Source organism: Cavia porcellus, unplaced genomic scaffold, assembly GCF_034190915.1.
Source record: "Cavia porcellus strain 051 isolate PalLab524CR breed Dunkin Hartley unplaced genomic scaffold, mCavPor4.1 scaffold_1, whole genome shotgun sequence".
NCBI lineage: Eukaryota > Metazoa > Chordata > Mammalia > Rodentia > Caviidae > Cavia > Cavia porcellus.
In genome coordinates, this window is record NW_026947484.1 from 162,294,403 (window position 1) to 162,307,662 (window position 13,260).

The following is a 13,260-nucleotide window of genomic DNA, read 5'->3' on the forward strand; positions in this document are numbered from 1 at the left end:
GACATCCGTGATAGTTAACAGCCGCTCAGACGCTGGGGGCTAGGTAGGAAGAACACAGGAAATGACGGATGGGAGACAGCCACTCGTTGCTTAGCAACAGATACACATTCTGAGAAGTGTGTCCTTAGGTGACTTTGTCATGAGAACATCATAGAACACATTTATATAAGTGGGACCATCACAGTGCCGCTGGGTGATATAACTGAAGGACCCCGTTACTGGTCCAGATGTCACTACACAGTACATGTGACTGTATATATGAACTTACCTTGAAAGCCCACTTTTTTTAAAAGAAGATTTTCTGTAATCTCAATTCAAAAAGAATATATCAAGAAATGATGAATCATTTCCTAGAGTTGTGTATGTTTTGGAAACAAATAAATCAACTTTCAATCCTATAAACAAATTTTTTTTGTAATGTAGCCCGGACCATCTATTGGGAACCCATTGGGCTCAAACACTGTGTGTCCTTTAAAAATTCTCTCATGTCTGATCTGATTTCTGGGAGTTTCCCAGATGAAGTCACCCTTCATCTATCTTCATTGTGTAGTAATTGGTTCACATTTAATTTCCACTGCTCGGTACTTGATTGTTCCTTTTGTACTGTGTTGAAACTCTTTTGGGAGACTAAATTTTTATCAGTGCTATACCTTGGTAATAGCTCTACACTTAGTCTTTCTTGTCCCTTCTCTGAGAGTTTAAGTTAAAATATTCTGAGCTTCTCGAGACAAAACTTAAGTCTGAGGCTTCTCTGAGTCATCTGAAGTACCCAAAGTAGAGTTACACAAAACAGACTCATCCGTGTTTGCCAACAGATGCATGACTGTTCAATGAAGCTGTCTCCATTCTCCCCAAGTTCTCTTTTAAATAGTGGCATCTACATTGCACTAATCATTGAGTTGCTCAGTAAACATGAGGAGAAATAAGGGTAAAAGTTGGAGCTTTTTTATTCTTATGAGATTCTATTTTAAGGCTTCTTTCCTTCTACACTTTTAAAAACAGAGTGTGTGAGACCCTTTCTCAAAAAGAGACACACACACACACACACACACACACACACACACACACATACACACACACACACATGAAAGCAAGCAAGCAAGCAAGCAAGCAAGCAAGAAAGAAAGAAAGAAAAAGAAAAAGCTGGATGTGGTGGCATATGCCTGTAATCTCAGCTCTTGGGAGGCTGAGGCAGGAGGATCAGGCAGGAAGATTGTTGTAAGTTTGACAGCAACCTGAGCTACAAAGTGAGCTCAAAACTAGCCTGATCTGCATAGTGAGACCCTGTCTCAAAAAGGCAAAAAGAAAACAACAACAACAAAGACCAGGGTGTGTGCATAACCCGAAACTCTACCCTTTTGCCAGAAAATGAATGGAGCTTTAAAAGCCCTCAGGTGAAGGGGGACATAGGAAGTGAGCACCTATTAAACTGCTACCATGCTAAGGGTGATGGGTGTACATTATCCTATCATATCAGCATCTCTTGTGAAGCTTGGGGTGCTGAAACACTCACAATCAGAAGTCTCTGCGCTCAGCAATCCTGTTGGGATGGTTCTTCCTAATCTTCAGGCTCCATGAAATCCTTGTTGTCATCAGGTAACTCAGACCCTGGAGACTCACCTGAGTTTTGTATGAAGATGTTGTTGTGGGACCCACTAAATTCAAAGCAAGAGGACAAACATCTTGTCTCCCTTAACTATGGATCATTTTGGTTACAAAGCGATTTCCAGCAGTGTGGAAAAGGGATTCACCAAGAGCAGAACATCAACAATATCTGGCTGAAGTCTTGGGTGAAGCTGGGACTTCACCCTGCAGCATAGATCAAGACTTCTGCAGATTCAGGGCTCTCCAGCTGGGGAAAACAGCTTCTCCTGTAGACACGGACTCCACTCAGGCAAGGTGAGTTTGGTCCTGGGCTCGGAGAGAGGGTGCATTGGAACAAGCAGACTTGGCTTAAGGAACTAAGGGTCCATGTGTGGTAACTGGAAGCATTGTCTTTGGAATCTGGTTGAAGGTAGTCTTAGATCAAGATCCGTGCCGATGGAGAAGCAAGGAGAAGAACAAAGAACATCGCTAGACGTTCTTAGGGAAGTTGAAATTGAATATTGATTCTGTGACTGATTTGAGGTCAGGCTTTGAATCTCTCTGAGCTTAGCATCTTTCTGCAAAATAAGGGAAGGATAAAGGCACTGACCTTGTCTACATCACGGAACACCCTCAGGATCAAGTTTATTGCACCAGTTCTTCCAGCAGATGTGTGCCACCCTCGTCCTCTGCAGCAGGCCCTCTGCTAGGACTGTGACTACGCTGGTGAGCGCAGACATGTTCTTGGCTGCATGAAGCTTTAGTCTAATGCAGGGTGCTCAGTCTCAGTTCTGTTGTCATTTTGTATCAACAGGGCCTGGTTTCTTGAGGGAAGTGTGATCCTGCATCTATATCCCTGCCTGCTAGATGCTGGTAACAGTGCTGCACCCAGTTAGTACGAACAAAATTGTCTTTGGACCACCACCAATTTTCCCTTATGAGGCTGTGATGGTTACAATCCTACCTAGTCAAGAAGTGCTGGTCTAAGCAGGTGGCCTCGGGGAGGAACACAAGCAGATTTTCTCTCTTCATGTAGTGGATATGGGTTGAGGAACATCACGAAAAGAGGAAGCAGCCATTGCTGTAGGTGGCTGAATGGAAAGGTGGAAATAACGAGAGGCCCTGTGTTACTGGAAAGATGCTGCCCAGGAACTTGCCCTGACTATGGGCCTCTGGTTATGGAACTCTAGACCACAGGTGAGATAGTACATTTCCATGGTGCACAAGCAAATGAGTCTAAGATACTGGCAGCTAATGTCATCCAGATTTGACCTTACTGAACCTTCTCTTTATTCCCCTCTATCTTTGCTTTATAGGGAGAGCAAAATGTCTGTGATCTGCATCTTTTGGGGAGGTGAGATAGAGGCTGGGACAGTTTTGCCTTGTCTGTGTGCCTTTGTCTTTATGGCCCCGATAGGTGATTGGGCAGCACCTCTGGATGGGCCGGACAGCTAGCCAATGCTGACTTTCTCCTGGAGTGCGTCTGTGGGCTCTGTGAAGGTGCCCTGCTGCTTCTGCTCCCTTTCATTCCTTTTGGCCTGGGCAGATGCATCCTCTTTCTACATGGGAAGACTTGTGATTATGTTCTCAGCTTCCAGGTACCTCCCTACTTCTCCAGGTGCTTTATTGGATAGGACTGAGGAACTCCATGATGGTACGCTTTGGTGAGGTCCCCACACGGTCTACAGTAATTTTCCCTGCCTGACTGTGACAGAGGATGATCCCAACCTGAAATCACTGCTCTGGTCCTGGGTATCTAATTAGTCAAACTCTTTCTGTTCCTTAGCACCCAGTCCAATCAGCACTTGGTAGAGAGCCCACTACCAATTGGACCTCCTATTTTGAATCTGACTAGATTATCTTTTATGGGCTTTAGTGCTGTTCTGATCCAAGAGCCATCGACAGTGGAGAGGTCCAATGGGAAGCAGCACTGAGGTAGCCCTGTAACAAGGATGATACGTGGGGAATTTATACACAGGCTGGATCACACATACAGTCTCTGAGCTTCCCTGCCATCCTGAGATTTTTATTATGTATTTGCCCAAATATTTTTCTAACTTACTAAAACCTTAGACATTCATTTTGCATAGAGTATAGTTGCCTTAAACAGTCTTCAAATCTTTCTTCTAATTTGCAGTTTCTAAAAGGCTATAAATATTTTAGTCAAACAAACTTCTTGGGTCTGTGCTTAAAATGACCAAAAGTATGAAAAAGGCAAGATACGAATTTTAGAGACAGGATAATTCCCATTTTGCACTAGATTTATATACCTGTGCATACAAAACATAAAAGATTATACTAAAATCCACAAAATAACCATCAGTTATATGTTTAATATTTTTCTATTTTCGTATTCTATTTAAATCGGATTTTAATTAATTTTTTGTATTATATTTAAATCAGATTTTAATTAATTAATTTTTTTTGGTCTTTTTGAGACAGAGTCTCACTATGAAGTTCAGGCTGGCTTTGAGCTCACTTTGTAGCCCAGACTGGTCTCAGACTCACAATGATCCTCCTGCCTCAGCTTTCCACGAGCTAAGATTATAGGTATAAGCCACCACACCTGGCTTCAAATCAGACTTAAAAAAACAATTTCCTCTAGTAATCTTTAAAGAGCCACCAAGTAACTGTTGCAATTACTTTTAAAAAGTAAGGAAAATACTTTTTAACTAAGAGCTGTGGTGGTTATGTGTGAAATAATGGCTTTGATTTGTGGACTTTTTTGTCTCCATTGACCGCGTACGGTCAGACCTCAAAGTGACAATTCACGGGACCCGCCAAGGCCTCTGGTTCAGTGACCACACTTTGCCAACCATCACCTGGCTTCCTCTTCTCACGCTCCGTAGAAATGTAAACCAAGGGGAAGCTGCATTGTAGCTGATGGGGAACAATTTATCTGATTTTTATGGTTCATTTCATTAACCGACTGTTTACATACCCCCTATTGTGTCTCATTTAAATCTTTGATTGGAACAATTATTTACAATTGCAGGCCTTACATGAATGCTTTTGTGATAGAAAATGGGGTGGAGTATCATTTCGTATCCCCCACAGAATTTAATCGGGTAACTCTCATTAGGGCTCTCCTCTGTTTTATTACCCCCTGGTTCCCAATTTGCCTTTCCATTACCTTTCTGTTTGTTTGTTTTTCCCAGAAAAACCTGCAGCTACCACTGAGTAGGGTGTATTTTACAACATCTATGGTTGTGAAAAAAAGTATTTTTCTCTGATCTATTTTAGTTCTATCTCTAAAATAATACAAAAAGTTAGTCGTTAAGGGACAGGCAATGTTTATAACAGAGTTGGCTGAAGGAAACATCTGATCCACGGGCTTCAAGTAGGGATATCAATGTGGGTACAAAGGCAGCAAACCTGGAACCCGACCTGAGTCTGACAGCATTGCATCCCCGGCACACATAACAGAACATGGTGCTTTCCGGGCTCGTAAATGTTTTCATCAACTGAGTTAATGGCTTTGACTGCGGGTGCTCAGGGGCTCTGGTTTGTTCGTCGCTAGCAGAGTTCCTAGCAATGAAGCGGTCTGAGCAGATATCAGAGAATTGCAGGCCCAGCAATGCGGGTCAGAGAGCCTGAGATGCTTGAGGTCCTACAGATAGGTCACTGCACTCCCAAACCAGCCAGAAGTCCTTCCCAATGCTGTGGTCCTGGACCAAATTGGGATGATACCGCACTGAACGGAACCTGCTCATCTCACTGTGGACACTGCTGTCTCGCTAGTGCCCAGTGGAAGTTGATACATGTACCGTAGTTTTGTACAGTTCTGATTATTTTCTTAGGGAAACACCACAAAACAACACAATTAGGTCAAAGGTATTACTATTTTTAACTTCTGTTAACGGTTGTGAAGTTTTAATCAGGTAAGTCTGTAATATACTTCTATTAGTTTATAAGGTAATCATTTCACCAATCCTTTGTCAGTGTTAAATCTTGATAAATTGTTATCCAAAAAAGATGTTTCCTGGTCTTTATTTTAACTGCATTAATGTTGAATGCTTATGCCTATTATGTGGGTTTACTTTTGGCCATTTCTCCTTTTTAACATCTTGTATTCATGGGCTTGTAAAATATCATGTTGTATTAATAGTGCTAATAACACTTTTTAACATATATGTTACCTAGATTTTTCTTAATCAGTTGTTGTGTCCTTTAGTTTTGATTATGGAATTACTTGTCATGTTTAGAAGTTTAAATTTTTATATGGGCAAACAATAAACTTTGCATATGATGTCAGCTAGATTTTCTCTTAGACATTATGTAACAACTTCTGTATTTCAAGATCTCATCAATATTTTGGAAATTCTATGAGAGTCTGGACATTGAAAGTTTGCATTTATTTTTCTGTTTTATCAAAAAGTTTTGGTGGCAAAGTTGAGAGTGGCATTACCACTGTTCTCTCAACCTAGTGTGGAGGAAGCTTTAAAAATTCTTTGTTAGTCATATGACTCAGTCCAACAAGATTATGTTACGGTTTGTGTCTCAATGTCCCCCAAAGCCCCAACAGCTCAGAGGTGGGGCTTTTCAGAGGGGCTGAATATGGGGTGTGTGATGCGAGACTGATTCCTGGTGCAATGCCAGGATCGAGGGCACCTGGATGAGGGTGTGAGCGCTGACCGCCCTGAGCAGCCTGGATGAGTAGAAGGGAAGGAAAGAGCTGTGATCATCCTTTGTTGATTTGCTTGCTACCTACCACCTGCCATGAGCTGTTTCTCCTCTGCAATGTCACCCTGCCTTGGAGTCAGCTGACTACAGACTGAACCCTCTACCGACTATGAGCTAAATGAACCTTTCTTCCTTTAACTTTGGGTGTTGGGTATTTTGTCTTTTTCATTTTTATCGGTACCAGGGATCGAACTCACGACTGCCTGCTTGCAAGGCAGGTGCTTATGCCGCTGAGCTAAATCCCCAGCCCCCAAGCAATGAGAAAAATAATTAAGACATAGTTTCAAGATGTTTTCAGTTTGAAAAGCAGAATAGGACTAAAAGTGGTTTAAACAATAACAAAGCTGTCATTTTACTTAAGTAGGCATCTGAAGGGAGGCTCTTCCACTGCCTGCCAACTCAGGAAGGTTGTACCTTACTGAGGACCCAGTAAGGGTCCTCCCATCTTTGCTCTATGGCCGAGGCATCCCCAAGTGCTCACACAATCACACAGAAAAAGCAGAAAGAAGCCACTTTTATCTCCAGGATGACAAATCTTCCTCTAAGGTCAGGAGGTCCTGAAGCATCTACTCCCTACTCTCCTGCCAGGGTGGCTTAACATCCCCAGGAACAAACCAGTCCTTGGTAAAAGTGACAGAATGATCAGGATTCGAGGAGAAGCAGAATTAGTATTCCTTCTGGCTTCAGGGAGTGTGTTAATCAGCTTTCTGCCACTATAATGAAGTACCTGAGGTAATTAACTCATAAGAGGAAAGGCTGCTTTGGCTGCCAGTTTTAGATTCCAGTTTGTGACCGGGCGGAGCCTTGATTTAGGGGGATGTTCAGAGAGCCATGATGGGAGCCCATGGTGGGCAAACTGCTCACTTCATGGACAGAAAGGAAAAGAGGACAAGGGAAGAGGCTGGGGCTCCTGGGTCACCTTGACCCTACCAGACAGAAGGACCTCTCATAGGTCCCCGGCTCCTGAAGACTCCACCCTTCTTCTGGCAGTGCCACTCTAGCAAATGCCATGGTAAAAGACAAGGACTGCAGTGACAACTCTGACCTTTAAATCCTTCCTTTCCTACCCCCTAAGAACCCTCTTGTGAGCTACTTCTTCCAAACAACTTGGGAGGTCTGAATCACACACCTCAGTCACACTTGATCTCTCCTTGGATAAAAGATAGCTATAGTTGCAATTCTAAGAAAACAGTTTAGTTCATAAGTGAGAAATTCCATTTAGACTTTCAAGTCTACATGTAAACATAGTAGAGATTTATAACATAAAATAGGAATTGAAAATATAGTTCACCACAGTGCATCATGACGCCCGTTGCTAGCTCCTGCTTCCTGCTTGGCTGGCTCCCACGTGAGTGCCTCTCTGCTGCAGCCTGGATGCGGACCCCCCCCCCCAAGGCCCACTGTGTGTGTTTGTCCCCAAGGAGTTGCTGTAGGGTGGGGGGACAGGGGACCCTTAGGAAGAGATACCGTGTGGAAGTCCTGGTGTAGCTGGGGTGCATTTCTCATGGGAATTTTGGGACCTGCCTCCTCCTTCTGGTTTTCAGCTCTGATGGTCAGCACTGGCCCTGCAGTGACATTCGGCTGCAGCTTCCAGCTTCTTCAGCATTGTTAGCAATGGGCTCGCCAGGGGCCGCAGAAAAACTAGAGCTGGCCTGAACGCGTCCGCAGAAACCAGAGCAGCAAATGCAGAGAGACTGTTTGCGCTGAGCGGAGATTCCAAGAATGAGCCCTAACCAGTTCTTTTTAAAGAATCACCCTCCGTGAACCTAATCTTCTTTCTATCTTATCCCAAAGCTGCGCTTGTGTGAAGTTGTGCACAGTGCAAACCGGATCCTGTGCCCCTGCTCATTCAGGTCAGCTCTGCCACCCGGTGTCTTGCGCGATATGTGATCTGTCTTACACAGGATCCCACCGGAGGAAAGGGTCCCTCCCACCGTGGCAACTGGAGACTCCTGCCCTTTAGGGGTCTGTTTCAGCTCTAAAGATTATCTCACACACCAGATGTTTACACACAGACCCTCGGCATTTAAAACTTCGAGGGGCCAAGTCCTGAGGGATAGGTCACCTGCATAGACACACTGATGGGAGGAGAAAGAGACAGGAATTTGGGGTGACAAAGGGGATGGAGTAAACGGCAGAACAGGAATCATGTTCACAATGACATACGAGAGCATGTGTCACGTCCTCAGCCTCAGAATAGCATCACTGTCAAGGAAGGAGCTGCTGCGACAGGCGGGGCAGAGTCGAGGGATCTGTGGGCGACTCTGCCAGGTTGAGCTTGTGCGGGATGCACCTTCCCACCTCAGCGCCTGGTCTCTGCTTGCCCCTCACCTCCACAGAGGGCCTGTCTCCAAAATGCTAACCAGGACAGCATTGCAAGTGAAGGTCCAGCCTGCGGAATGTTGAGTGACCTCTGGTTACAAGGTAATAAGTGACCATAATAAACGGTACCTTAATAAAGTAGCATTGACAGCCTTAACTTTAATTAGAAATTCATTATGGATTTCAGAGACTCGTGCCCATGGAGAGCTGAAGGCAAGACAGTAAATGTTAACTTGGATGACCGGTGTGCCTGATTTGAGTTTCAATTTTCTCTCCTCCCCAGCCCTTTATGCAGTTGAATAGTTCTTTTTACAGTCTTGAATACTCTAAAATACAAAAAATTGGACCACATGATGTTCTACCCTCCAGAACATGACTTGCTTACAGTCTGGATCAAACCCATTTGAAATTTTTGATTAGAAATAACTTATCTAAATTTCTTTGATCTCATTGAATCTACCAGATAATTTATTTCTACATCACTCAAAAATTTTATCAAATATTCTTTAGACTAAACGTTGACTGTGTTTCTTAGTACTTTGTATGTATTTCCTCCTTTCTTATCTGGGTACATTGTAAAATATCCCTTGGTTATATTTACGCTTGCCTTGTGGGAGGGGAGAAATTGAGAGAGAGGCTCTTTGGCTTGGCTTGGACAGGGTGTGAGGGCAAACAGGCCAGTATGGTGCTTCACAGAAAGGCAGTCACAGACTCCAACAGGATAGGTGACTCTTGGGGACAGACTGGGCCCATTCACCAGCTGACTCTTATTTCATCCCAAACTTGAATGCTGTGAGTTTTGTGCTAAGAAAAGCATCTCTTTATTTATGTACTATACCTTCATGTGTAACTTCTGACACTCTACACTCTTGATAATCCTGGTACGATGAAGAAGTATTTGTCTTACTCCTAAAACTGCTTATGTTATAATGCCCATTATGTTCATTTGGAAAGTCTGTGCTTACAATAGATCGACTTGATCTAAAATATCTGCCCTCCTAACTTTATTGAGATATAATTAATTGCCAAGTAAAAATTACATACATTCAAAGTATACAGTGTGATGATTTAACACACATGCATCTACATGGAGTAGTGACCACCCACTGGGCATTGGAGAAGGAGCTGAAGTGTCCCATGTATGGAGGAGGTATCAGCCAAATCCTAACCCAGGAAATGCCAATTATAACCCCCAGAGAGTGCCGCTAGAGATCTGGTGGGACAGAGTCCCCTTCCTACCCCATGAATTCCTCTGCAATGCTCTTGATGCTCCTGGATGGCGGAAGGCTGGCAGGGACCACTTTTAGGAAATGTCAGACAGGAGAATCTCTTCCTCCTGACGGAAGAACTCCTAACTCCACTATGTGGAGCTTCCCATGCTCTTGACTTAGTCCATCGAGGCTGCTATAACAAAAAAGCTTTAGATGGTTTGTGCTTTTGCTTTTGTTCTTTGCTTATGGTGCTGTAGGCTGGAGGCTCTAGGGCAAGGCACAGTTAGTGTCGGTGAGTAAGCTCTCTCTGTGCCACAGACAGTGTTTTTCAGCTGAGTCTTCACAAGATGCAAGGTGCAAACACGCTTCCTCTACCTCTGCTGTAAGGGCACCAATCCCCCTATGATCCCACAGCCCCCACGGACTAATCCAGAAGCCATTGCCCCTGAAGACCATCGTCTTGGTGTTAGAACATTTGTGTCTAATTTCAGAGGGCTCTCAGTTGGAGGATAACACCTCTCCTTTGAAAAATGTCACCCCTCTACACACAAGAAAAAAGTCCCATTCCTTTCTTAGATAACATCCTTGGCTGAATATAGAAGGATTTCCTTGGTCCAGGATTTGATAGTTTATAAATGAATACAAAAATTTCTATGTTCTAATAGAAACACCCTTCCCCTTCCACAGTCACCAGTTCGGTGTGTTTGCTGGGGAAACAGTGCAGACCTTACTCATCTTAGCAAGGGAATCTTGAGCTCTCCGATGGATGCGTCCACTAAAAAGGCTCCCTTGATCACAACCTGTCTCCTAAGATAGAAAAACAAAACGGTCTGCGTGGAGAGCCTCGGTTCACCTGGCTAATCCACACTAATTTATGGAGTGAGAATCTAACTTCATGTGGGAGCAGAAGTTACGGGGAATGCTAATGAAAAATGACAGCAACAAAATCTAAAAACCATCTCACTGCAGAAGAGTCTAGACTCCCCAGTGAGACGCCCAGAGCTCATGAACTAGGCTGACTTCAGCCGAAGGTGGGTTTGATTCTACTGATTCATTAAGTTATTAACCACAGGCATTGCAACATTACCTGTAGCATGGAGTAGGATAGCAAAGGTAGAAAGTTTCTCACATTGCTTGCAATCTACTGGCCTTTTTATTTATCACCAAAATACAGATAGGCAATGTTTGCTGGCTGTGATATGCAAAACAGGACGTTTTCTTTCATCGTGCATCACTTTAGCACTAACAGTAAGAGTGCGATGTGTTACTCAGAGCTGGCCAGAGGGTTCTCCATGGCTCCTTGTCTTTCTTGGTTATCAAGGGTGCAAAGTAACGGAGTCTAGCTTGTTGCTGACCCCCGTTGAGTGGAAGAGAAAAGCTCAAGCAGTGCCCTGGGAACCCAAGAAAACAAAACATTCTGCTTCTACTACTGGGCAAAGGAATAAAGCCAGTTTCTTGGTGTATGATCCAGTCTCGCTTTTGTGGTCCTTCACATGTCACTAACTGGGAGTTCCTAGAAATAGCAGTAGATGAAAGCCAGCATGTCTCTTGCACAGAACCTGGCAAAGATCCCGTAGGCACAGCTTGGCTCCGCGGCTAACTCCACAAGAGCAGCTCGGAGCCAGTGGCTTGTGATTTCCTATAAAAGTCTGTGGTGCTGGGACTTGAGACTCAACTCAGCTGTGTTTTGCTGCATGTTAATTGTGCTCACTTTTAACAGGATGCTTCTAAAGTGCTGTTAGCTAAGTTTTGGAGAGTTTCTTGAGTGTACTTCAGCCTCGTAGAGTGGCACTCAGAATATCTGTTTTCAGTATTTGAGATCCTCATGGAAAAAGCTAATAAGCCTAGGCTGCATTTATTTAGATCTAATGTCAAGCTGAGAACAGGCTAGGGCTGGAGAATTGTGTCTTCTCCTGGGGGTTGTGTTTCAACAGCGACACTGGGAATCCGATACACAAGAAACACCACTCGGGCTGGAATCTAGAAGGAAAACATTGTTAATAATAATTGAGAGAACACTGGACGTTTTCCCCAAAGAAGTGAGGACTCAGGACCTCGGAGAATGGGAGGCTTTGAAAGAAAGAGTTACCAAGAATTAGCCTGCCTAGGTGAGGGGCTGCATAAGAACTCAGTGGAAGTTTCTGGAAGGCAAATTTTAGGTGTCTAAAATGAGAAGGAAAACAAAGAATTCTTCAAGTACAGAAAGAGTTTCCACTCAAAACAGAAATCTGCCCAAGCCTGAATGTTCTATATGAAGCTGGAGGTGACACTCCAGGTAGACTGTAGGACAGAATTCTGTGATTGAGGAATTAATCTGCTTTAGTCACAAAGGGTTAAAATCCATGGACTGGACCCACTTGAGCTGTGAACCAGCTCCAGAATTTCTTGGCAATAAATTTGAAGAAAATATTTACCTTATCAGAACCTGAGTCCTGTCATTAAAACAAATACCAGTGATATTTTCTTCGATGTGTTTGTTTTATGATTAATAAATAAGTAAGACCTAGGGATAGCAGTAGAGGACAGTGGTAGAGTACCTGCCCAGCATGTACGGAGGCCTGGGTTCCATTCCAGAACTGAATCAATCTGTCAATCAAGCAGTCAGTCAGTCATAAGTAAGATGTACACCAATGGGCACGTGTCTGCTTGCAGCCACTCACGAGGATACGGCGGGGCCATGCTAGGTCACAGTGTGGTCCACTTGGCGAGGAGACCCTGTCTCAAAACACAACGTAGCACAATACTCTAAACAAAAGAGCACTTTGGATTCAGTGCTCAGTGCTGAAAAAAAAAAAGTTTAACACAGACAAGAACCTTTCGCACAGTCCTTTCCTGTTTTAAGAATCCCAGATTCAGAGTGTGGTGCAGGGAAGATATGGAACAGTGGTGGCCTGTATCTGTTCCCTGCTGATTATTTCTTCTCTAATTCGTGTTATGTACAAACCTGCCAACCACTGGTGTAGAGAGTATCCTGCATTCAAAGCTGCGGCCAAGGCTTCAGAAATTGAAGTGAAGGTCTCTCAGAGGATCCTTAAGACTTTCACTGTTGAATCGTGAGTGAGCCTAACTAAGTTCTGCTTTGTTTTCAGTGTGGGGAAAAAGCAATAGCACCGCCCCAATTGACCAGGCTCTTATTTCGCATCCTGGTACTACAAGTAGCTCAGCAGACTTGGAGAACGCATCTGACCCCTGGGACCTCAGGTTCCTGACCACTGAAACAAGGATGGTGATTCTATCCTTCAAAAACATCGCTATCTTAAAAACATAACAGAATCTCCCTCTATGGATAGCTCTGTTGATATCTTTCCAGCAGAGAGAGTGGCTAGCACCCTAGAGGATGCAATTTGAATTTCAAAGAAGTTTGTTAACACGAAGGATAGGGGGAAAGCAATCAAAAAGCATTCATAGGAATGAACGCAGGGAGACATCAATGGTACTAAAAGCAAGGTCAGAAAAGTGT